The sequence below is a fragment of the Podarcis filfolensis genome (assembly GCF_964270895.1).
Source record: "Podarcis filfolensis genome assembly, chromosome: 12".
Classification (NCBI taxonomy): Eukaryota; Metazoa; Chordata; class Lepidosauria; order Squamata; family Lacertidae; genus Podarcis; species Podarcis filfolensis.
Window position 1 is genome coordinate 17228306 of NC_139614.1, and position 27493 is coordinate 17255798.

The 27493-nt window shown below is 41.6% G+C and overlaps 1 protein-coding gene across 6 annotated transcripts in view; it reads right to left on the reverse strand.

Moving 5' to 3' along the window:
• Positions 1-27493, reverse strand: part of LRRC3B (leucine rich repeat containing 3B) — a 66268-nt gene that overhangs the window by 2145 nt on the left and 36630 nt on the right. For 3 of the 6 annotated variants that reach the window (XM_083578275.1, XM_083578279.1, XM_083578276.1), the window contains exon 2: positions 3578-3749. The exons of 2 other annotated variants lie outside the window; for them this stretch is intronic. The gene's annotated coding sequence lies outside the window, so the exon portion shown is untranslated. The remainder of the gene's footprint in view (positions 1-3577; positions 3750-27493) is intronic. One more of the 6 variants, XM_083578277.1, reaches the window with a different exon arrangement.

Sequence of the window (27493 nt, forward strand, 5' to 3'; positions counted from 1 at the left end):
TTTTGCAGTATCTAAGTGTAACAATGAAAACAAGTGAATGTATTTTTGTCTTTGAACTCTCTGAAGAAAAATGAAAATATTCAAATAGTTTCCCCTTAATTAAATTTGAACAGAACAGGAGAGCAGACAGTGAAATGTTAACATACAAGAGTTTGCAACACAATTGCTTTATTGTCCTTTAAGTATGAACTTAGGTTTAAAAATCAAAGCAGGTTCTTTATATACAGACATTTTCTTTTATGCAGAAGCTGAGAGATTTGCCCACCTTCCAAGCTATATTTACATATAAATTATTCTTATTTTATACACAAAGGGAAGTTACTGCTAATTGAATTCCTAGAATGTAAGCTGTGTGAATCATCTTCAATTTTGATTCCTAAATTTGGGGATAATTTACATATCATCTGTTCTCTTAATTAAGGACTAGGTGCAGTATACTGGATATAAAGTAGGGGACAAGCATATGAGAAATTTCTAAGAACCCTAATTTAGCTATAGATATTGTGAATTTTGGAAACTCCCAACATTTTAGTCTTTGCTTCCCATCTGCAAAATGGGAACAATAATGACCCAACTTAAAGAGCAATTATAGAAGAAGAGAAATGGAACAAACCCAACTTGCACACCTAAAATGCTATATAATATGGAGGTATTAGCAATTTGATTCCCCCCCCCCCGCCAATGAAGGGGTTGCAAGGTAAAGCATTTCTGTTCTGAAATCCCTGCTACAATATAAGTTAGTCGAAGGCCATTTTTAAATAAATACCACCATGCACAACTTAGTTTTGTGGAAGCACCTCAACAGAAAGACCATGAGTTTTGTGTGTGTGTGTTTTGGCGCCTGACTGCTTTTCTTTTTAATTAAAAAAAAATCAAGGAAAGGTAACATTTATTTATTTATTTATTTATTTAGGCGTTTAATTAGTGCTTAATATTTCAAAAATCTCTAAATGGTGTACAGTCAAACAAACAAACAAACAGAATATCATTAAAACACTAAAAAAACCAAGCCCCTATAACCTAAAACCAGTAAACCAACAATATAAAAGCAAATAAAACAAAAATTCAGAGAAAACATGTAAAAAAATTGTCCAGTCTTATGAGTTGGAGAAAGCTTGGGCAAAAAGACAAATCTTCCCAAGACGTCTGAACATGGAGCTCCAAATCACATGCAGTTTGGCCCCAAGAATGTAATCCTTGAGCTTCCATTGTTTCCAACCATAAGTCCATTGATGTGCTAAAGTCAACTAGATGTCACAAAAGAATGACTCTATACTCCAGGAAGCCATTGCCTTGAGGGACTCAACTCATTCCAATACTGAAGGTTCCATGTGGGCGTTTCAGTGGTGTAATCACCGTCTCAAAATTCCACAAAGTAAATGTTGTGGCTATAAATCCATAGATGTAGGTTATCACACAGACACAGATGGGGTCACATTAGTGATTGTCCATCTGAATTTGGGTGCAGAAATTTCAGAATCTCGTCAATAGGGCTTAAACAAATCTCGGTACTGAATGGGTTTTGTTCTGCTTTCTGCATACTGAATCCTAGTACTAGTTTGGAACAACTGCATGAGAGCTTTTATGGAATACAGTGGTACCTTGGTTTACGAACTTAATCTGTTCTGGAAGTCCGTTCTTAAACCGAGGCGTGCTTTCCCTAATGAGGCCTCCCGCAGCTGGTGCCCTTCCAGCATTCGGCTTCCATTCTTTAGATCGAGGTAAAGTTCACAAACTGGGACACTACTTCTGGTTTTGTGGAGTTCATAAACCGAATAGTTCATAAACAGGGCTGTTCTTAAACCGAGGTACCACTGTATCAGATAGTGCTGGATATAAATGTGATAGATCTTGGTTTATCCCAACCTATGTCACATGGTTTTTCTAAGATAGGAAAATCACAAGGAAGCAGCCCTGAGCTCCTTGGAGGGATGTTGAGATACTTGCTAGGGCTCAGCCAAAACAGATCACCCAACATAAGAAGATAGGAAAAAGCCTGATGGATCAGGATCCAGAATCCTATTCTTATAGTAGCCAACCAGACGCCTTTAAGCAAGACCTGGCCACAACAGTGGTCTCCCCACTTGTGATTCCCAGCATCTGATATTCAGAGGTGGAACACAGCCAACAATATCCTTATTCTCTGCAAATTTGTCTAATTCTGTTTTAAAGTTGGTGGCCATTACTACATTTTGTGGGAGAACATGGCATAGTTAAACTATGCACTGTGTGAAGCCGTACTTACTTTTGCCGAACCTGAATTCTGCAACATTCAGATTCGTTGGATGGCTCTGAGTTCTAGTATTATGGGGTATGTGGGGGGTGTGTGTTTCTATCCACTTCCTCCACATTGTGCAAAATTGTATACACCTGTGTCATGTTGTTGTTGTTTAGTCATATAGTTGTGTCCGACTCTTCGTGACTCCATGGACCAGAGCATGCCAGGCACTCCTGTCTTCCACTGCCTCCCACAGTTTGGTCAAACTCATGTTGGTAGCTTCGAGAACACTGTCCAACCATCTCATCCTCTGTCGTCCCCTTCTCCTTGTGTCCTGTGTCCTGCCCCTCCTTAATTGCATTATTGGTAAACTAATAATAATAATAATAATAATAATAATAATTTTTATTTATACCCCGCCCTCCCCAGACAAGGCCGGGCTCGGGCGGCTTACAAGCAATAATAAAAACAAGTTGAATGATTACAACTTAAAAACAAAATTAAAATACAACATTAAAATATTGAAACATTAAAATATTAAAATGTAGCCTCATTGCAGGAGAAGGAAAAGAAAAAAGAAAGAGAGGGAGGGAATCAAATTGGCTCCAAGCCAAAGGCCAGGCGGAACAACTCTGTCTTACAGGCCCTGCGGAAAGAAATCAGATCCTGCAGGGCCCTGGTCTCATGAGGCAGAGCGTTCCACCAAGCCGGAGCCAGTGTTGAAAGAACTAGAAAGGCCCAAATGTTGCAACCTTTCCTCATAGGGGAAATGTCACCACTATGACTAAGACTAAAAAGTTGGGGACTCTTTTCAGCAGTTGGGGTATGGGAGCTGAGATCAAGTACAAGCATACATTACCATTGGTGCCATTCACACTTCTCACTACAGTTCTATTCAGAAGCCACCAGAGAGAGCAGGAAGCACTGCTTTTACCCTCAACTCAGATCTGCCTTCATGACAATGGCATGCACCAATTAGGAGCACAATTGTTTTTCCACCAGGTAGCGATGGCAGTGGAAAAAGTGAGGGGGAGCAATTGTGTGAAAACACTTTTATGACTTCCCCATATGACTCCCTCTCGACCATTTTGAGCTGAAAATTCATCTCCGTCAAAGTTCTGGCGCAGCTGAGCTCTAAAATATTTCTACAAATATGACAAATAACAACATAAATAAAATTAACAGTGATGTGTGCATGTGGGGCTGAATTCAAACTATTGGTTCTCATGTTAAAAAAACCCCCTGAGTTCTGAGTTTTGGGAAGTAGCTGCTATGCCATCTAAATAATCTTTTCAAAAATTAGAGTTGGGGTTGAGGAAATTCAGAGACACAGTGTGTAATAAAAGAAATCTGAAGAACCTGCCAACTTATCGTAGCTTTGATGTTTTGGTGAGAAGCCTTGGAAGGTTGCCAGGTAGCCTCCTATCTGATGATATCCTCATAGGGTGCTGCTTTTTTCTGACAAAGAGGTAGAAAGAGATCTTGCTGAATGAATCACATGGTGCCATCTCATATCTTATGGGCGAGAGGTCTTGGGGACAAAAAGAAAGAAAATGATTGTAGAAAAGGTTGCGCAAAAATGTTTATTTAATGTTAAAAAACTACTCTTCTCTTCCTTCTAATTTCATAATATGGAACTTATCATAGTAATCAAGCCAAACAAAAATCTACGGTGCCTTATCCCTGTTGCTAATAATTACGATGGTAAAGGAGGTGATGGGGTGGAACAGTTATAAATATTTTTAGAGTGAGGAGATATGGAAGGATGAATACTCCTGCAGGCAAATCGCAAGCAATGAAAACTGATTTTGATTAACAAAATGTATAGTGCTAGTCCATAAGATATCTCTAAGCAATGAGAGGTTTCAAGTGGGGATCTTAAGTGAAATGCAAATTTTGGCAATGACTTTCCAGAACTTGATAGTAAGAGAAAACAGCCTTGGAAAGGATACTGAAAATAGCAAGTTGAATGCTGAAGAAACTAAGGGTGCATTTACAAAGTGCGTTTGCAAATTTTCAACAATAAAGTAAAATATTTCTTTAGCTCTGTGAGGAGTAAATTCACTTTTAAACAGAGTTCTTATGATTTGATTCTCGCATTCATACATTAAGCATTACATAACGAAACAGGGGTAAAACTCTTGTACTGAGAACAATAATGTATCCACTCTTGTACCCCAGTTTCATCTCTTAGGTGTACATTTTTTTGGGGGGGGGATAAAAAAGGGAAAGTATATTGAGATTGAACTTCATTGCAAGACTTCCTTGCAAAAGATTCGTAAGACCCAGAATCTTACGAATTCATCTCATTTGATGATTTTCTGTTTCCATAATCCAGGAATATCTCAAGAATATGTCCTAAGCTAAAATCATGACAATAACCTTTTTAAGAAAGCTTTCTATAAAGTCTTTAAAAAGTTTACCAAAGTCATAGTTCTCCTCACTGAAAAACAACATTTCAAAGGCATCAAACCTTTATGCCTTTAGTAACCAAGCATCAGGGATTCCGAATTACCCCTATAGTCTTTCCAAATCAGTTTCATTATAAACAGCAGAAGCTGGCTGAGGAACATGCACAGGGAACCCATTAATCACCATCTGCTACATTTAGCAACAATCCACAATACTATATAAACCCATAAATTCACGACCAAGGAGCCATATACTTCTCTGAACATTTCTACACTTGTACCTGTGTCTCCCTGAATGGTCTGTCTTAATACAAAGTGAGGAGCTATCATGACAGGATAAAAACAGTGCTTTTATGTTGTCGTTGTTGTTTTATTTTTAAAAAGCCCCCACTGTAGAGAAAGTTAAAGGGCTCCTGCTGTTTTCTTAACCATGCATTTCAAAAACCCTAAAGAAAATTCAAAAATCCCTAAAGAAAATGAAAAGCGCTCCCAGCTTAATTGGGCTCCATCCACAGGCAGGGTTGGATAAAGCCAGCCAATCATAAAATGATATATGAAGAATGTACTAGAAAAGAGCCAACGTTGGCAACTGTGGCCAGCAAGGAAGTTGCAGAGGTGGGCAAAATATTGGCCAGGTTTACATAGAGGCGAATGGGTAAAAGGGTAATTTGTACTTGAAAACACAGGTGGTAAACTGCAAAAAATATTACAAATTCTGTGAGTCACTATAAAAGTCCTAGGCCGTATTTTTTCCAGGCAGCATTGTCTCACAAAATGGTTGCCACGTCTGCAGATGGCAATGGACATTTGTGTTCACAGAATTGTAAAGCTACAAGGGACCAAGAGGGTTATCTTCCCCATGCCCTGCAACGCAGCAATCTTTTGCCCAACATGGGGCTTGAAGAACATTACATGATGGAAACACACTCTTCTGCAAACAAGCGCACACAGATACATGTATTTGTGTGTAAATACATGCATGAATACAACCAGAAACACTCATCCAGTTGCTATATAGCTCTTACATGTATCTTCAGAATTCGAGGAGGCTTACTCGCAGGTAAGGAAGTACAGAAATGCAGCCTAAAATAACAACTCCGCGTTAAAACTGAACAAAGCTGCTACCTATAGCTCTATCCTGCTAAGGAAACCAATTGCATTTTGTGGAAACATATAATGTAACATACAAATAAAATTTGTGTTTGTGTATTAAAGGAGAAAACATTGTTATGTAGTAACTCCATGACTGAAAAATGCAAACAGAGAAAGAACATTAAGGGATTGGGAAAAATCATTAAGAATGTTTTTACTTATTACATCCCTAGTTAAAGGTATCACTGCTAGAGTGATTAAGACAACTAAATCGGAAAGTTTTGTTCTATTAAAGAACATCATCAGAAGTCAATTGAATGAAGATAATCTATGCAGGCGTGAGAGCAGATCATGTTGTTAAAGGGAACAATAGAACCAAACGAGACGAATGCTCTAAAACAAAACATGACCAGATAATATCTTCGAGACAGATATTCAGTGCTTTTTTCCTGCGGGTACGCATACCCCTAAACATTTTGTGAATCTAAGTCTGACCTCCTTGAGGGGCAGTATTTCAATATGACTAGGAAAATGAGAGTACCCCTAAACATTTTTAAAGAAAAAAAGCACTGAATATTGCATCTTTAAGAAGTGTGGCAATAGGAACATAGTCACCATCTAAACACAATGTTGAACACTTCTGAAATTTGAAAGAAAAGCAGAAAGGCTAAACCACCAACAAGTACAATTAGGAATGCAATATTTCAAACCATCGTAATAGTCCCTGGCAAAATGTAACTTAGAAGGATGCAATTATAAGATTTTTAGCCATTGTCTAAGGCAGGAGATGACAAGAGAGACCATTGCTGCCTTGGCATACAAATCTCCACAGGAAGTATCTGGAACTGAACAGCTAGTAACAATCACAGCCATGCAATTAAATCCAATACCCTCTTAGGAAGCAAATTGCAAAACAAACAACCACAGAAGATATAATTTCAGAAAAGGGAATAATAAAAGAATGGTATGCGGTCCCCAATTACCAGTTAGAAAGCAGCTAATAGGAGAGGTAACACACATACAAACTGTATAGAGACCAGTTAAGAACATCAAAATGGAGGCTTGGGGAGAATGCATGCCCCCAATTCATTTATTTAATTTTTAAATAGATAATCCATTCTACTTTGGGGAGTGCTTTGCGGTATTTTGAAAAACTGCAAAGCAAGTTTTTCATTTATACAAAATAAATAAATAAATCTTGAATCAGTTAACAAAGGATTTGTGCTTGATGTGATTGGAACACATAGATATTTGGAAGAAATTCAAAACCAACAATTCAGAACCTAAACTGATGCATTCTACTAAATTCATTCTCATTCATACCCACCTACCCAGGCACACACCTCAGTTAATGATCAAAAGAGGAAAAATTCTGGAAGTGTATTGCGCTGTACTGTGTGCTCTTAGCAGGGAAAGCAGGGAAGTTCCTCCTTCCTGAGATGCTGGTACATTTTTATGTTTGTTTAGTTTGTTTGTTAGGGGCGCGGGTGGCACTGTGGGTTAAACCACAGAGCCTAGGACTTGCCGATCAGAAGGTCAGTGGTTCGAATCCCTGCGACGGGGTGAGCTCCTGTTGTTCGGTCCCTGCTCCTGCCAACCTAGCAGTTCGAAAGCACGTCAAGTGCAAGTAGATAAATAGGTACCGCTCCGGCGGGAAGGTAAATGGCATTTCCGTGTGCTGCTCTGGTTCGCCAGAAGCGGCTTAGTCATGCTGGCCACATGACCCGGAAGCTGTACGCCGGCTCCCTCCGCCAGTAAAGCGAGATGAGCGCCGCAACCCCAGAGTCGGCCACGACTGGACCTAATGGTCAGGGGTCCCTTTACCTTTACCTAGTTTGTTTGTGCATAATAAAAATGCAAATACATACACACATAAGAAAAGCAGTGAAGCAGACATGCGCTGAAGCAGGGCTGCTGCCTTGCCCCTGAGACTGAGGGGGCCTGGGGTCCAGTGGAATTGGCATGCACCTATGACATCAGCACGCCTCGTGGTAGGCATGTGTGGCCACCGCAAAACTTTGGGGGCCCTTTCACCGTAAATATTGGGGGTGCCTATACTTGGCTGCTATGCAGTGAAGCAAAGCCAAGGAAGGTCTATCCTGAGGCTTAATGGTAAAGCGCAGGGGTCAGCAAACTTTTTCAGCAGGGGGCCGGTCCACTGTCCTTCAGACCTTGTGGGGGCCAGACTATATTTTGAAAAATATATATGAATGAATTCCTATGCCCCACAAATAACCCAGAGGTGCACTTAAAATAAAACCACACATTCTACTCATGTAAAAACACACTAATTCCTGGACCGTCCGCGGACCGGATTTAGAAGGCGATTGGGCTGGATCCGGCCCCCAGGCCTTAATTTACCTACCCATGGTATAGTAGAACCTCAGTTTTTTAACTTAATCCATTCCAGTAGACCGTTCGGCTTCCGAAAAGTTCAAAAACCAAAGATCAATGGGTTGGCTGCAAAGTCAATGGGGGAAAGGGAAATGAAAAACGAGAATCGGAAGCTGTTTGGCTCCCAAAAATCGTTTGAAAACCGGAGCAGTTACTTCCTGGTTTTCGGCGTTCGGGAGCCAAAACGTTCCGAAACGGAGACGTGAGGGAACCAAGGTTTGACTGTAGCATTTTTGTATCTTGCTGAAGAGCCAACCAGCAGAAGATGAGGAAAGCAGGCAAGATTTAATTCCTTCTGTTATAGAATGGGAGTTATCCCTTTCACTTTTGCCATTCTTTGGTGATAAGTTTTACCAAACTGCTACCGCATGAACTGCTTGTAGCTCATATTTCATCATGGTCCTTTAAGAATATCAAGAGGTGGTGGCCTTGCTGGTGGCTCGGGGCCACTGGTGCTCTGGCACAATAAACAGTGGTGCAGAAACAAAGCTATACAGAGCTATACTTGTGGATGCTATTTGCCTGGAACTACGATTGTTCAATGGGGAAAGAGGCATAAGACTATGGAATACTTGGCCTCACAAAGTCTTAATACTTAGGCTTTGCTCACTCCAAATTGTGGAATACAGCTGACCCACATATAAGTAGCAGCAGCAGCAGCGGTAGTAGTAGTAGTAGTAGTAATTTATTATTTCTACCCCGCCCTTCTGGCTGAGTTTCCCCAACTATTCTGGGTGGCTTCCAACAAAAGATTAAAAATACAGTGGTACCTCGGGTTAAGTACTTAATTCGTTCTGGAGGTCCGTACTTAACCTGAAACTGTTCTTAACCTGAGGTACCACTTTAGCTAATGGGGCCTCCTGCTGCTGCTGCGCCGCCGGAGCACAATTTCTGTTCTCATCCTGAAGCAAAGTTCTTAACCTGAAGCACTGTTTCTTGGTTAGTGGAGTTTGTAACCTGAAGCGTATGTAACCTGAAGCGTATGTAACCTGAGGTACCACTGTACATTAAAACATCAGTCATTAAAAACTTCCCTAAACAGGGCTGCCTTCAGATATCTTCTAAATGTCAGATAGTTGTTTATTTCTTTGACATCTGATTGGAGGGCATTCCACAGGGCGGGCGCCACTACCAAGAAGGCCCTCTGCCTGGTGACTGAGAGGTCCTTTGTCCCCATGCATGGTCCTTTAAGACACAGTGTGGGAGTTCACAAATTGCAATGCTCATCAGACTGGCTCTTGGGACATTTGCATGGTTAATTTTGTATCATGAAAGGAATCCATGCTGTTCTCCTACTATGGTCCACAGTTCAGCCTAAGCTTCTTTTTAAACGCTACTGATATGTATGCATATAATATATTTAACGTTCTATATTTAAAGAAACAAAAATCTAAGATGGAACCTCTGTACAAAGCAAGATGAACCACTGTATCAAGTGCATTTATGAAAAACACGAACAATATGAACTATTAAGTATTTTATTGTTACCAATGGAAAAAACCAACTATGTTTACTTAGTTGTTATTCGGCTACCATTTACCAGGGAGAAATAATTAGAATTGTAATGGTCTGTGAGCACACACATAAGTGTAATAAAAGGGCTCTATTTCATGTACAACAAGAGCACTAGAGGCTATTTAATGGTTGGCATAATTTGGGAAAGCTGAATCCATGTAATCAGGTTCATCAAAAGCTGAATTTCCAACTTCACTGCCAGATACCCAGCTTTTTAATTGCTATCAAGGTGCCAGTTCCAGTACCTAACCTTGTAAATTTTGTTTCTGATAACATTACACCAAAGACACAACTTTAAAAATAAAAAAGGAAATAATCATTAAGGCAAATGGCTAATCAAACACACACACACACACACACACAACCTCTAAAGGTATAAAAAAAGTCTTCAAGAGATGCCTGAAGGTGGAGAGCGAAGATTCCTGCTGAATTATTATTATTTTGTATTTCTTAGTCGCTTTATCTCGCCCAGGGCAACCCAAAGCAACTTACAATCAACAACCAACGAGACAACGCACTTCCCCCACAGATACATCAAAACCAGGAGGAAAAAGAAATACATTAAAAACATCCCACCTACTTCTAAAAGGCCACAGATAGTTAAAGGCCTGGTGTGACGTTTGCCCATTCCTTGTGATTATGTTTGTACAGGGGGATGGAAATGGTTAATGGAGACTGACCAATGAGAAAGCTCAGAGGCGGAGCCTATCTGGTTTTGAGGCTCAGCCCAGGGGGTTAACCATGGAGAGATAGAGGAGTGAGAATCAGACAGAGGCAGGAAAAGTCGAACATAGTGGTTGTGACAGAGTGAGAGACAGGGATAGAACTGAGAGAGAAGAGTGTGACAGTGTGAGATAGCGCCACATCAAGTTCAGGGCGCGCATTTGAGAACCCATTCTGAACATATTTAAAACTTGTTTGTTCTTCAATGAACTTTAATCTTCGTTGTTGACTTTACAGCCTGACTGAGACGCAGTATTTCACCTGGTTGGTAGCAGTGGAAGGATAAAGCAGTGGTGTACAGGTCAATAGTCTGTGAAACGACCGGGGGCTCTGTACGAACATCACACCTGGTTATAGAGGAGGGTTTTTGCTTAGCACCTAAAGATATATAACGATGGCACCAGGTGAGCCTCCCTGGGGGAAAGCATTCCATAAATGGGAAGCCACCATGGAAAAGTCCCCGTTCTTGTGTTGCCACCCTCTTGTGGAGGGGGAACCCAAAGAAGGGCCTCCGATGAAGACTGTAGTGTTCAAATCTCCATAAGAATATGCAAAAATGAATTGATAAATGGATGAAAATATAGTGTTATAATATGTTAAGATATAGAGTTAAGATAAACGAAAGAAGGTAAGGATTTGCTGATTTGATTATTTAAATGGGAATACAAAAAGGGGAAGTGTGAGGAGGTCAAGGAAACAAGCTAATGAGTTTAAAGTTACTAAAAACGGATTTGTTTTTTAATTCTTTTTTATCTATTTGTTTTGTGTATTTTGTATTTTTATTCCTCTTTTTTCTCTTTTATGTATTTTTCTATGTTTTCTTTTTTGTATCTTTTTCTTTCTATGTGACTTTTTTCTATTTTGTAAACTTATGTTTTTGTAAAATCACAATAAATATCTTAAAAAAAACAAAACCAAATCTCCAAAGGAGGAGTGTTCCATGCTGTGGCAACTAGTGCTGGGCGATGTATTGATACATCATCAAAAAGCAGTTTGAATAATTTTCGACATGGCGATAGATCGTGAATCACGATGTGTGTGTGTGCTATGCAAAAAATTGTGATGTGGGGCAACTGTGAAGCCAATCACTACTTCTGTCATGACACCTGCCCCTGTTGCTCTGTACTATAAAATGACAGTTGTCTTAATCTACTAAAGGTAAGTAGAAACTCATCAGTTTTAAATAGTGTGTTGTTGTTGTTGTTTAGTCGTTTAGTTGTGACCGACTCTTCGTGACCCCATGGACCAGAGCACGCCAGGCACTCCTGTCTTCCACTGCCTCCCGCAGTTTGGTCAGACTCAATTTAACTGTTACTTAAATAGTAACAGTTGCCAAAACATTGCCCTGTTCGCCTCTATGCAGTTACATCCTTATTTCAGACTTTGTGATATATCGGTACAGCGGTACCTTGGTTGTCGAACGGCTTGGCTCCCCAACAAATCGACTCCAAAGCGCCGCAAACCCGGAAGTGAGTGTTCTGGTTTGCAAATGTTCTTTGGAAGCCGAATGTCTGACACGGCTTCCAATTGAGGGCAGGCAGCTCCTGCAGCCAATCGGAAACCGCACCTTGGTTTTCAAACAGTTCCAAAGGGACTCCTGGAATGGATTAAGTTTGACAACCAAGGTACCACTGTATATTACGATGTTCAGCTGGTTCGACATCATGATGTTGAAAACCAGACATCACTCAGCCCTACTGGCAACACTAAATGTTTGACTCCTGGTTGAGGCCAGTCTGGCTTCTGTAACGCAAAAGGACAACGAAGATAGTGCAATGCATAGAAAACTAGAACTTTAACAAGAAGGGTTCACGCTTCCCTCCTTCTTCATATGCTGTGCAAAGGGATGTTAGTGTCTTGCTAGCTTGCTAGTGCCTCAGTTCTGAGCGGCACTTGGCAACACACAGAGTGCCATCAATTCCTAATGAATGACCAAAACACCTTGAAGGACGGAACACTAATGGAATAGGAGAAAATAATTTTTAGAAGTGAACAGCAGATTAGGCAGAAAGAAAGAAGTTCAAAAGATCACTGATTCAATGAATAATAGAGATGTCATCATTGAACAGTAAGCCTCACCTTCAAATTATGTAATACCATTGTTATCTAATGAAATAGCCCCTGGTACCCCTGGTATCAGGAGTCACATTTAGAAAGGAGACTTGTGGACTCTGGGGAATCTGCCGGGTTGTCTTCTGTAAATTCTTCTTTACTTACGACGGTTTTTCCTAGCGTCTGAAAGGGCTAATGGCCGGATAGAGTTAAGGACCTCACACTATGAACCGTTGACTCTTAACAATTATGGAATTATAAAATGCTAAGGAGAGCCACATGAACATTTATAGCCATAATTATGCTATGATTTCACAGTCATTGAATGCATTGCTCCTTATTCCAGATTAAAGACTTACTTAATTATACTCTGTGTGTAAGTGAATCAGCACTCTCCAATTGATGGGTGCACGACATGCTAAAAATGAATTTAACTCTGCTTTCCCTCCTCTTGAGTCAAAATCTTTGAGTAAATATTACTTCATTGTTTGACTGTGCAAGTGCCCCCAACCCTCGCATTCTAAAGAATTGGAGCGAGGCAGGAAGTAGCCTCTTTCCTTCAACATGTTTTATCCTTCAAAGTGCCAATTAAACAAAAATAAGTAGATTTAAGTGAAAGCCTGATTTTCATATAAGAAACAGCCATTAAAAATAATGAACAGCCATAAAGGAAAGCATTCCAGATCACAAAAGGACTTTTTGAAAATTAATTGCTATTCAGTTTCTAAAAGTTCAGAATTTCTGCCATTCAATTGCTTTGCCTCCCTTTTCTTCTTCTTCTTCTATCCTGTCCTTCCCTTACACACTTAGAAACAGAATTAAAGATAAATATACCATGGTCGTGACCTCACCCTGAATTCAAGAAATGTGGGTTCTGAATGTTGAATATAATGATCTCTAGACTCTCTGTTCAGACTTTATTTTCATGGCATATTCCTAACATGCATTAAGAAGACCAGGAATCGTGTCCATTGGCCTCTCCTTTTGTATGTCCTTGGCCCTACTGCCAGTGTAAGGGTATTTTGAGCCCAAAGGTGTCATGGACTTTGAAGACGCTCGAACTCAGGATGAAAGGGAGAACCGTGCTAAGAGGAAGGCACGTTTGGCAAACCCTCACTGTGATCAACTCTTGCCCAGAAACCTATGTCCCTACTGTGGAAGGACGTGTGGATCCAGAATTGGCCTCCACAGTCACTTACGGACTCACTGTTAAGACCGTGTTCATGGAAGACAATCTTATTCGGCTACAAGTGATGGCCAAAGAAGATTTTGAGCTCTATGGGTTGCTGCCACCTACTTTATTTATAAAAATAACACTCCAAACATACTCAGAGGAAACACAGTTTCTGCTTGTCCCACATGCCCCACATGCGCCACCTCAAATTAAGCTGAGGAAGATCTAGGTCTAGGAGGAGCCCCCACAAAACCTCAGAAGGAGTGGGTCTATCCAGGGCCGTCTTTAGCATATGCACCGCTGGGTTGCAAAGATCCGCCCAGTGCCCCCAAATTTAGTTTAGCCGCCTCCAGATTTTTTTAGTTGTTGAGGTTTTTTGGGGAGGGGGGAAGCCAAAGTTGTTGACCGTTTTGGGAGGAGGAAGATCGCTCACCTGTAACGATGATGCAGCGGAAATAACTCCTTTTGTTTTCTGACTCGTCGGGAATATTTAACGCTACGGAGTAACAGAGTGACGGAGGAGAGGGTGGGGATTTTCACTCCATTGCTTTTCACTGCCATCGATTGAGAAGGACTGGTACACAGTAGGTATACATCTGGCACCCCCCAGAATTCGGTGCCTGGGTGCACCACACCCCTTGCACCCCCGGGTAAAGACGGCCCTGGGTCTATGCCACTGGTCTACAACATGTGGCTGATGATTTTGAGGAAATTTTGGTGCTTCTTCAAGTTTCTGGAACATTCCTCTTGGTGTCCATGAAAACACAAGAGCCTTGGCCACTGTCTCCATTTCCCAGTGGTCTGAGAGACCATCGGGGAGGAAAATACTGAAGTGCACAGGCCCACACCAATCTGAAGTTGCGCAGGGACACTTCTGGCATCAGTCAGGAGTTCTTTGACCATCAGCCAGCACTTGAGAAGGGGAAGCAACTGGACGGGGTACCAATCGTTTTCAGTTAAGGCAGAAGGCACTATTCCAGGAAGTTGAATGCCTTCTATGGTGCTGGCCACCAAATTCTGCTTGAGAAAGTACCTGACAAAGTTGGGTTTAAGTCACATAAAAGAGAAGTTTATTGCGACCAGTTTATTGTGGCACATGTGCCTGAATTATGCTCTTGCCACTACCATTCTAATGTTTGAAAATGTCCTGAAATGCTATCGACTGTGGATGAAAAAATATTTTTATTTAAGGAGCTTATTCCACTGTTTACATACCAGCACATAAGCAGAAGAAACCTAATATTTTGCTAAACTGCCCACTGCATTGTACAGTTTCTTCCTGTTTAGACAATAGCTTTCTCCTGCATAACGTAAATGAATAAGGCTAGCTGACATGTGCTAGGGACTAAAGGGTTCAGGAAATCTCTTTTCTATACCTCCTTCAGTGGGCAGCATATAGACTAGGAATGCTTGAAGAATTTGATCTTTGACAATTCCAGCAGAAACAAATCTGATTCTAGCCTTCTGGACTAATGAACAATTAGTGCTTGGCTCTTCACGAGCTTTCACAGTTTCTAAACATTGTGATGTATTTCTATGCTAAAGAAACACATCAAAATGTGTTTAAAGATGTGTATTTTGAGAGAAAATGCATTTAAAAATAAGGGTTATTTAAAATGTGCATTTTTAAAAAATCAGATTAATGGTGAAACACAACAAGTTCAGTGAGTGAATGTATGCAAACCTGACATGGACTGATTTACCATTCCCTAGTGCAGCCCCATCACTTTGTCAGAAAACAGAGAATTTCAGGCTTTTGCTTTCTCGTTCCTAGCCTGCATTTTTTAGAGAGAAAGGCAGATAAGCAAGGGCAGCCAATTTTCTATGCTTTTCATCATCTAGTACAGTGCCAGCTCATTTCTTGCAATTAACAATTCCAGATGATGTTTGCCACAAGCAGAAGTTTCAATTTTGCACACCACTGCTCACCTCATATCAAGGAAGACAGAGGATATATATTTAAAAACACAGCTTTACTCATAGCTAAACCATGTAATTTCTACCCCTGACTCGACTCTGCAGTTCACTTTCATGATCAGGAGTGTTCTGGGAAATGATTTATAATGAGATTTTTAAAATGCTGAAATATACATTTGCAAAAAAAACCCGCAGAAGTTCTTTTACTTGGTATATAGTAGGTACAGAGATTTACAAGCATGATAAAAAATTGTTTTTATATGCGCCAACTGCAGCATGAATACTATTAGCCCATCGATGAACTATCAATGAAAGAACTATCAAGATGAACTATCAAGAAGAACTATCAATGAAAGCAGAGTGGCAATGAAACTGATGGACTATGCCGAGTTGGCGAAATTAACTGGGAAAATTTGGAAGCAGCAAGACCAGACTTTCCTGAAAGATTGGAAGAAATTTATGATATACAGTCATACTTTGGGTTGCGAACGTGATCCGTGCAGGAGGTACGTTCGCAACCTGCAGCGTTCACAACCCGAGGTATGACTCTATTTGAAAGACAATTGTAATCAACTGACGTTGCTTGTAGGGTTGCAAGACGTTTTGTAAGGAGAATTATATGAATTATTGCAAAAAAGGACTAAGAAGGTGTTTATTTAAGATAGCAATAGCAATAACTATTAAAATAAAATGCAAAATCAGAAAGAAAGCTAGAAAACCATTAGTTGAGGTTGACAGAAGTCCTAGGCTGTGATTGCCAAAGGTTTGTTATATTGTATAAGATGGGATGTTATGTTTGGAAAACATGCAAAAACCAATAATATACAGTGGTACCTCGGGTTAAGTACTTAATTTGTTCCGTAGGTCCATTCTTAACCTGAAACTGTTCTTAACCTGAGGCACCACTTTAGCTAATGGAGCCTCCCGCTGCTGCCGCACTGCCAGAGCACGATTTCTGTTCTCATCCTGAAGCAAAGTTCTTAACCCAAGGTACTATTTCTGGGTTAGCGGAGTCTGTAACCTGAAGCGTATGTAACCTGAAGTGTATGTAACCCGAGGTACCACTCTATATGTTTTGCATCAGTCCATAACTTGCTTTATTGTTAGCAATCTGTAAATGCTAAATGATTTGGTTAAAGAAATGTTAGGATTTAATTAGAATGTTAGGACCAGTAATAGCCAGTCTCATGTGCATTTATAATGCGGGTTAGCTGCTGTTGACACCCTGGAATTAGCATATGTGAAGAGTAAATTAACTTTAGCACACTTCTTGGGTTGTTTGTTGCACACTGTAATCTTAGCCAAATCAACAAGTGTTAAGGAAGTCTGAGAGACTTCTTTGTAAGGTGACAGCCTAGGGGGATAAATAATTAAGGAGTCCAGAGCATCAAAGGATTATGCATTAACACAACACAGGATCAAAGGAAATAGGCGTGAGAATGCAAATGTGAGGCCTCTCTCCAGGTAGAAAAGAAAAGCTTAGGAGCAATGGGGTTGGTGTTAAGAGTGAAGTAACCAGGAAGGGACGCGGGTGGCGCTGTGGGTTAAACCACAGAGCCTAGGACTTGACGATCAGAAGGTTCGAATTCCCGCGATGGGGTGAGCTCCCATTTTTTGGTCCCTGCTCCTGCCAACCTAGCAGTTCGAAACCACGTCAAAGTGCAAGTAGATAAATAGGTACCGCTCCGGCGGGAAGGTAAACAACGTTTCCGTGTGCTGCTCTGGTTTGCCAGAAGCGGCTTAGTCATGCTGGCCACATGACCCAGAAGCTGTACGCCGGCTCCCTTGGCCAATAAAGCGAGATGAGCGCCGCAACCCCAGAGTCAGCCACGACTGGACCTAACGGTCAGGGGTCCCTTTACCTTTACCTTTAACCAGGAAGCAGAGAGGCAGAAGAGGAAGGATGATTATACTATGGAATAAGCTGGTATATTTTGGGGTGCTGCTGCTGCAAGCCCCTCCATAAGTAAGCTCAGGTTGTATATATGTAAATAAACCACATTATTATTATTATTATTATTATTAATTTGCATACCACCCTTCACCCACAGATCTCAGGGTGGTTCACAACATAAAAATACAATAAAAACAAAATACATAATAAAAGAACACTAAATAAAAACAAAGACACTGTAGCCTCTGTGGTGCCTAGTTTTCCAAAGGAACGCAAACCCTGGAATCTCGCTACCGCTCTGCAGATTGAGGATGGCATGTAACAACGTTATAGCACCTATTTTATTTGTCTCAATTGCAAATTTTGTTTCCAGCTTATTAGATACAGAGGCTTTAATTCTTTTATGTTAGTACTGTCCACATTTGCCTGGTTTTTTGGGGGGGAAATTGCATGTGAAAATAAAGAAAACGTTTTGCAAATAAAAAGGAAAAACACAAAAACTAGTTAGTCCATTTGCCACAGGTCAGAGAGAGAGAGAAGTTTTGATCACTATCAGAATCATCTACAGGCTGTTATTTGGCAGCTAACATAGAAGACAACGACAATAAAGGTAAAAATCAGTACTATTGTGGGTTTTCCAGGGGGTACTCAGGGGCATGCAGTACCGGCACCTCTTTTGTTGTTGTTAAAAGGTGTGACACTTACTGTAACAACTTCATGGTGAGTACTGGCACCTATTTTTCTAGGAAAAAAGCACTGGTAAAAATCTATGCACATTTATCTGGGAATAAACTCCACTGAATTCAGCTTGCATCCTTAGTAAACATGCATAGGATTGTGTTGTAAGGTAGGGGTGTTTTTTTTTTTTTTTTTTTTTTTGCTGATACTGCTTTCTTATGTGCATGAAGATTCCAACCAGGCTTTTAGTGGCAAACAGATTCCCTGGCTATGCTTTAATGAGTGTCTGGGCATAAGATTAATGCTTTCAGCAAGACAGGAGACGTGACGTAATGTGTACATTTTCACAGCTCTACGCAAAGGATGGGCCACTGCTAAGAGATGAAGCTCAGTCTATATTGGGGAGGGGGCAGAGAGTACCAATTCTCTGTTGTTACATCATATCAGCAAATTCACTGTATATTCACATATCACCAGCAATCAAATCTTTTAAAAATGAAGTTTGAAGTCTAGTTTTAATAGCCTGCATTGATGAAAACAAGAGAGTTTAAAGAGCCATACCAAAAAATAATTTTCCCCTTTTCTTTTTGTGGTAGTTGTTTCCTTTCTTCTCTGGGTTTCTTTAAAGCTACCTCATGCTTTCTCTAAAACCAGTTGATGGGAGTTGTAACACCAAATATCAGGTTGGTAAAAGGCTGCTTTAAATACAGTCGTACCTTGGATCCCGAACGCCTTGAGAGTCAAACATTTTGGCTCCCAAAAGCCACAAACCCAGAAGTGATTGTTCCAGTTTGCGAACCTTCTTTAGAACCTGAACGTCCAAAGCGGCTTCCACGGGTTCCAATTGGCTGCAGGAACTTCCTGCAACCAATCGGAAGCCATACCTTGGTTTCGGAACGTTCTGGAAGTCAAACGGACTTCCAGAACGGATTCCGTTCAATTTCCAAGGTACCACTGTACTGCACAATTTATAGATCTATGAATACAGCACACAGAGGAAAATGTCAGAGGTCTTTGGAAATGGACTGCTTGGGGTGAAGAAAGGGAATTCCACCTGTATTGAACTACAAAGCAAAGCCTAACAACGGATGCAGCAAGTCACACAAACAGCCCATAGTTGTGTGACATAGGTAAAAGGTAAAGGTAAAGGACCCCTGGACGGTTAAGTCCCATCAAAGGCAACTATGGTGTGCAGTGCTCATCTTGCTTTCAGGCCGAGGGAGCCGGTGTTTGTCCACAGACAGCTTTCCAGCTCATGTGGCCAGCATGACTAAACTGCTTCTGGCACAGTGAAACACTGTGATGGAAACCAGAGTGCACGGAAATGCCATTTACCGTATTTTTTGCTCTACAAGACTCACTTTTTCCCTCCTAAAAAGTAAGGGGAAATGTGTGTGCGTCTTATGGAGCGAATGCAGGCTGCGCAGCTATCCCAGGAGCCAGAACAGCAAGAGGGATTGCTGCTTTCACTGCACAGTGATCCCTCTTGCTGTTCTGGCTTCTGAGATTCAGAATATTTTTTTTCTTGTTTTCCTCCTTCAAAAACTAGGTGCATCTTGTGGTTTGGTGCATCTTATAGAGCAAAAAATACGGTACCTTCCTGCCGGAGCGGTACCTATTTATCTACTTGCACTTTGACGTGCTTTTGAACTGCTAGGTTGGCAGGAGCAGGGACCGAGCAATGGGAGCTCACCCCGTCGCGGGGATTCGAACCGCCAACCTTCTGATCAGCAAGTCTAAACCACTGAGCCACCCGCACCCCTTTTACATAGGGAAACAGGCATAAACAAGGAAGCCTCGGGAAGTAATAAGGCAGAGCGCAACATTTCAGCACCTGCTAGCCTGCCCTAATTAACACATGTTTTATACAGTGAGACTGTTTGGAAAGAATAATGAACGAGCTGCACATACCAGGAACTCAAAACAGGAAACACCAAAGAAAGCATCAGGGTAATTAGCCCGAGGAATATCTGTTGATAATAAGGTCAGCAAGGTGGAAAAGACGTAAACAACGAAGGGATATATTCAGCAAGGAACACATTAGTACATAGTACCTACAAAATGTTAATTCACCGCAGCAGCACAAATCGTTTAAGAAAGATGCTTCCACCAGCCACCTGAGGATCTCCTGCCAAGAGGGAATTCAGGCGAACGTAAGAGGGAAAAAATGAATCAGAGGCCACTGTTGAAAAGAATGGCTAAAACGGAATGGCATTGGCATCGCTGCATCCAAATTATCGCAACTTGGGGGGCCTTATTACTTTGCAGGGCTTGCTTGCAGGTAGCTTAGGTGGTGTGTGTCCCAAGGAACTCTGCAACCCTACCCTAGGTATGCTTCCTTGGAAGCTAACAGGGTTGAGTAGGATTTAAAGGTAAAGGGACCCCTGACTGTTAGGTCCAGTCACGGACGACTCTGGGGTTGCGGCGCTCATCTCGCTTTACTGGCCGAGGGAGCCGGCGTATAGCTTCCGGGTCATGTGACCAGCATGACTAAGCCGCTTCTGGCGAACCAGAGAAGCGCACGGAAACACCGTTTACCTTCCCGCTGGAGCGGTACCTATTTATCTACTTGCACTGGTGTGCTTTCGAACTGCTAGGTTGGCAGGAGCTGGGACTGAGCAATGGGAACTCACCCCATGGCAGGGATTCGAACTGCCGGCCTTCTGATCGGCAAGCCCTAGGCTCTGTGGTTTAACCCACAGCACCACCCGCGTCCTTCTAAGTAAATGCACAAACAATCAGGGTTCATAAAAAGGAAGAGGGAGCCGAGTTGGTTCACAAGAAGAAAAAAACCAACTCCAACTTTGGGTATTACCTTTATTTGGGAGGATCAAATGAAGTCACAGAAATGTGGCAAACCAGTCACAATATTGATAGCTTCTTGCACTGTTGTCGGCCCTAATAAAGATATTCCTCAAATGTGAAGATCGGGTGCTATCCCTAGCCATTTTGTAAACCCAGGAGCCTGCAGTAGTTTACAGTGCATTTGTGGTTTGTTTGACACTCCGTGCAACTGCTTGGTTTATATGTCAACATTTACAGGGGGGGGGAAATGGTCTGTTTCTTCAGCGCCACCAGTTGGAAGTAGGGCTGGGCGATGTATCAATACATCACCCAAAATCGGTTTGAAGTCCATGTCGTGGTAATGGATTCATAATGTTCGACATGGCTATATATCGCAAATTGCGATGTGTGTGTGCTATGTAAAAAATCGTGATGTGGGGAAAACAGTGAAGCCATTCGTCACTTGTCTATGATTCCTGGAGCCCCTCTTGCTCTGTACTACAGTATAAAATGACAGTTGTAACGATATGTTAAACATTAAGTAAAAATGTATCAGTTTTAGACCCGCCAAGTAGCAGCAGTTGCCAGGACATTATCCCATTTGCCTCTACATAGTTACAACCTTATTTCAGACGTCATGATATATTGGTATATTGCTAGTGATATATCACAATGTTGAAAACCAGACATCTCTCAGACCTAGTTGGAAGAACCATGCCTACCTTACAACTAACTAGATGAAGAAAAGAGTTTTCTGAGAAAACATTACATTCTTGCAGCAGGCATGCAGCCTTGAGGAAAGGTGTTTATATTCTGCAATGCATAAATCAGTGATCGAAAGAAACTATTGCTGAGAAAGACTGAGCACTCCAATCCGATGCATGTTTACTTGATTGAATGGCAGGGTTAAATTTCTAAAGCTTTAAAATTTGTACTTAAAAATAAATCTTTTAAAAGATGTTTGCATTTGCTCAGAAAAGCAGCATTTATGTATACATGTGTGTGTTCTACTTTAATATGTACTATTTTATATTATAAGAAGCTATGCCATGTTTAATCTAGTTTATGCTCAGGTAAGGATTATAGCTATAAATAAGTCACACTGAATATAGTGGGATTTATTTCTCCTCTACGCACAGAAGCTTAATTACACTTTTGTGCACTGCTCTACAGTGAAGTCTCTAACTAAATTAAACAAAAAGCCCTCATAACTAGCCTTGTTGATGTTCATGGAAATATATGCACATGGGGTTCATCATCAGTACCTATCCATCCTTGACTCTATGCTGAAAGGGCTATTTTTGTCTTCCTAAGAAGTACAAACATATCTATTGATGCCAAAAATATAATTAACAACAACAACAACCCACTGGGTGCTTGCATAGAGAAACGCAAAGGCAGAACATTTGCTTCTCATACAGAAACCCAAAGATTCAGCCCCTGGGATCTCTAGGTAAGCCCGGGAGTAATCCCTGTCTGACACCCTGCCAGTCACTGACGGAAGTACAGTGGTACCTCGGGTTACAGATGCTTTAGGTTACAGACCTTCTTTGGCATACATTCCAATTCCCCATTCCTTTTAACTGGGGGGAAAAAAACCTTTTATTTGAAGTTGATAGACCTGAAAAAGTTCTCTCTTTCTTTCCTGAATATTAGGTCAGTTAAACATGCAGTTGGGTCATTTTAAAACGTCCATCATCGGACGTTTATTTCTCATACTCTGTAGACAGAAATCTTGTACAGTTGTACCTTGGTTTTCAAATAGCTTAGTTCCTGAACGTTTTGGCTTCCGAATGTCACAAACCCGGAAGTGACTGTTCCGGTTTGCGAACTATTTTTGGAAGCCGAACGTCTGACGGGGATTCCGCAGCTTCCGATTTGCTGCAGGAGCTTCCTGCAGCCAATCAGAAGCTGCGTTTTGGTTTTCGAATGTTTTGGAAGTCAAACGGACTTCCGGAACGGATTCCGTTCGACTTCCAAATTACGACTGTACACCATACAGTGGTACCTCAGGTTACAGACGCTTCAGGTTACAGACTCTGCTAACCCAGAAATAGTACCTCAGGTTAAGAACTTTACCTAAGGATGAGAACAGAAATCACACAGTGGCAGCAAGAGGCCCCATTAGCTGAAGTGGTACCTCAGGTTAAGAACAGTTTCAGGTTAAGAACAGATCTCCAGAACGAATGAAGTTCTTAACCCAAGGTACCACTGTACTAACCATAGATCTGACTTGGTATAATGTAGCTTCCGATGTCCTGCAGTAACAGGTATTGTGTAGATACATCTGGTTCGCAAATCCAAAGGCATCAATTGGTTTAATGCGAGGTAAAGGGACCCCTGACCATTAGGTCCAGTTGTGACCAACTCTGGGGTTGCGGCGCTCATCTTACTTTATTGGCCGAGGCAGACGGTGTACAGCTTCCGGGTCATGTGGCCAGCATGACTAAGCCGCTTCTGGCGAACCAGAGCAGCACACGGAAACACCGTTTACCTTCCCGCCAGAGCGGTACTTATTTATCTACTTGCACTTTGACGTGCTTTTGAACTGCTAGGCTGGCAGGAGCAGGGACCGAGCAACGAGAGCTCACCCCATTACGCGGATTCGAACCACCGACCTTGTGATCAGCAAGTCCTGGCTCTGTGGTTTAACCCACAGTGCCACCCATGTCCCTGGTTTAATGCTAGGGGGTGCCAAAATGTCCACAAACTACCATCCATATGAAGTGTCCAAAACAACAGAACTTTATCTGCTCAGAGAGTTGATTTGTCCCCCCTGGCATGAGCTTTCAACACTTTGTGAGATGCGAAGTTCATGCTTTCCATAATGTTGTGCTCAAAACATTTAAGCTGAAGTAAGGAGCAGCAGCCTCCATAAGGAGTGGGGTGCAAAATGAACTATGGTACTGTATTGCTATGAAATTAGATGACAATGAAAGATTTCATCCAGCACTGCAAGAGAAATAACGAGTAGCAGAAACTGTGACCCACCAATGAAAAAGCAAAGGAACAATGAATTCTTCACCTAAACAGGAATATATTTCATGTGAAAAAGCTCAAAAGGCTCAGAAATTCTTTTTAATGTGAAATTTAATCTCAGAATGAATGTTCATCATGATAAAAGCAGTTTATTTCATTTGAACTATTTTAAGCTGCTTGAAAGGGGAGGGAACCCCCCTCCCAAGGTGGCGTGTAATTAAAATAAAATATGGTACAACAGACCAATTAAAAGTCAGCAAAAATAAACCACAAACATCAAGCCCCGAAATACCAGAAAACATAAGTATCAGCAGAACAAAATGAAGAAAAAGCAGGCAAAAATAAGTGGGTTTTCCAAACATCTGAAGTGATGAGCTGTCATTCACTGATCTTCTACATTAAAAAATTAAGTCAATCATCTATTCAACATAAATGTTACAAGAGGCTATGCCAAGTGCTTGCAAGCTGATGAGACACACTTATTCACAGCATAATTTCCAGACATTTATTAAGGATTTTGTTTCCACTCAAGCATAGCATTTCTTCAAATGTACAAAAGCAACTTTGGACATGTGCTAAAAACCCGAACAAATTTCCTAGGAAAACAAATATGGCAAAGGCTTGCAAGTGCAAACAATATGATTTAATTTGTCTGGCCTGGATGTTGTGGGGGTGGAAGGAGGGGGAGAATAAAAGAGATTAACATGTTTTTGTATATCTAAAGACTTCTACACTGCAATTACAATCATTCCCCAGAGCCATTCAAGGGAAGGGCAAAAATTAAACGGGATCTGGTATCTGTGAGGCCATTTGAGGAAGAACTGGGAGATTCATATTCCAAGATCTGCCTTGACAAAGTTCATTGGAGAGCCTGCTACTAATTACTACCTCACTTTTACCTACCTCATGGTGAAGGTAAGCTGAATCTCAACCTAAAATGCATTAATTAGCAATGGTTGCAAGGGAAAATTTTCTCGCCATAAGAACTAGGTCAATTCCACAGAGATCCTCTCTTCCTTTCTTTGGCATACATTCCAATTCCCCATTCCTTCTAACTGGGAAAAAAAAACTTTTATTTGAAGCTGATAGACCTGAAAAACTTCTCTCTTTCTTTCCTGAATATTAGGTCAGTTAAATATGCAGTTGGGTCATTTTAAAACGTCCATCATCGGACGTTTAATTCTCATACTCTGTAGACCGAAATCTTGTTTTTCGAACAGCTTAGTTCCTGAACATTTTGGCTTCCGAACGTTGCAAACCCGGAAGTGACTGTTCCGGTTTGCAAACTATTTTTGGAAGCCAAACATCCGATGGGGCCTCCGTAGCTTCCTGCAGCAGATCAGAAGCCGCATTTCAGTTTTCAAATGTTTTGGAAGTTGAATGGACTTCTGGAACGGATTCCATTTGACTTCCAAGTTACGACTGTACACCATACAATGGTAGCTCGGGTTACAGACACTTCAGGTTACAGATGCTTCAGGTTACAGACTCCGCTAACCCAGAAATAGTACCTTGGGTTAAGAACTCTGCTTCAGAATGAGAACAGAAATCGGGTGGCGGCAGCAGGAGGCCCCATTAGCTAAAGCGGTACCTCAGGTTAAGAAGAGTTTCAGGTTAAGAACGGACCTCCAGAACGAATTAAGTTCTTAACCCGAGGTACCACTGTACAGCAGATGTTGCCAATTGGACACCCACAAAGTCCTTCACTGGAGACTCCAGACTCTCACCACTGTTTTTATGTGATAAAAAAGTAAAAGTAAAGGACCCCTGACAAGTCCAGTCGCAGACAACTCTGGGGTTGCAGCACTCATCTCGCTTTACAGGAGCCGGCGTTTGTCCGCAGACAGTTTTTCCAGGTTGTGTGGCCAGCGTGACTAAGCCGCTTCTGGCGAAACCAGAGCAGAGCACGGAAACACCATTTGCCTTCCCACCAGAGCAGCACCTATTTATCTACTTGCACTTTTTGGTGTGCTTTTGAACTTGTAGGTTGGCAGGAGATGGGACAGAGCAACGGGAGCTCACCCCATTGCGGGGATTCGAACCACCGACCTTCTGATCAGCAAGCCCAAGAGGCTCAGTGGTTTAGACCACAGTGCCACCCGCGTCACTTTTATGTGATAGCAAACCCTTATTAAGAGCAGGGGAGATTCCTGCTCTCTCACCCCTATCCAACTCCCCCACCCCACAACTATGTCTACAACAACATTAGTGACTGGTACATCAAGTCCACTTTGGATGGATGGTCAGTAATTACAGATAACCAGTTCACATGGTCACAGATGCCTTTTCTTCAGAGGATACAGGCGTCCGTCATGAAAGAAGAAGAAGAGTTTGGATTTGATATCCCGCCTTTCACTCCCTTTAAGGAGTCTCAAAGCGGCTAACATTCTCCTTTCCCTTCCTCCCCCACAACAAACACTCTGTGAGGTGAGTGGGGCTGAGAGACTTCAGAGAAGTGTGACTGGCCCAAGGTCACCCAGCAGCTGCATGTGGAGGAGCGGAGATGCGAACCCGGTTCACCAGATTACGAGACTACCGCTCTTAACCACTACACCACACTGGCTCTCTCAGTCATCATCTGATACTACTAGAAGGAAGCTAGCAAATGACCGCAGAAAGAAAAAGGACCATTTGCAATGTCAAACATCAATAACTAAGGAGGAGCGCCAGGCAAGGAAATGAAATTAAAATTTACTGAAGCAAGTAATATGAATTATTTTGATCTTTCAATTAAAGATCTTCCAAAATGTTACTGCAAAAAAATAAAGTAAAAATAAAACCTTTGGTCTGCAAGCCCACACATACAAATACAGAAACTTAATATTAACAAAAATTCCTTTATATGCTTTCATCCGCACATGGCTTTACAAAATAAACAAAGTTCATATTTTTGTTAGTTTAAGCAATGAAGCGTATAGTCGCTTTTCATGAAAATAGCACCTGAAGGGACTGTTTGAGTAAGCGCTTCTTTGTCTACAGAATACAGGCCCACATGGTGGTGCGTGTTTTAAATACTGTACAATTTGTAATTCTTTGTGATTAAGAAACCTGAAGATGACTAACAATATAAGCCTACATGTGCATGCTCAAAATTCAACAGAGCTTATTCCATTGCTTACTCCAGAGCTCAATGGGCCTTATGCCCAAGTAAAGCAGATTTAAGACTGCAATCCTATGGCACATTGAGTTTGGAGGAAGACCAGTTGAATAAAATAGGCCTTAGCACATATGATTTGTCTATGCATTTGCAATCCTGTGCACACAGGGTAAAACTAAGATGACATCAGAACCATAGCTGTCAACTTACAGATTTGAAAATAAGAGACCAGCAGCCTCGAAAATAAGGGATCAGTAGCCAAAATAAGGGATTTTCCCAGCACAGGTATGTTCAACTTCTCAGCCCCTCCAAGCCAAAGGCAGAAAGCCCAGCCAGCAGCCAAACGAAGCCTCAAGCGGTGGTTCCCACAGCTCAGCAACACAGCAAAGGGGATGCAGCAAGGAAAACCACCGTCACCTCTCTGCTGGGAAGCGCTGAGCAAAGGTGAGTCCCCAGGCAACGCGGCCGACTTGATCGGCACAAGGCATGCAAGCTCCACCCCCAGTCATTCTTAGACTCCTTATTGGGTGAGCAACACAGCCAAGCAACACACTTGGAGCCTACC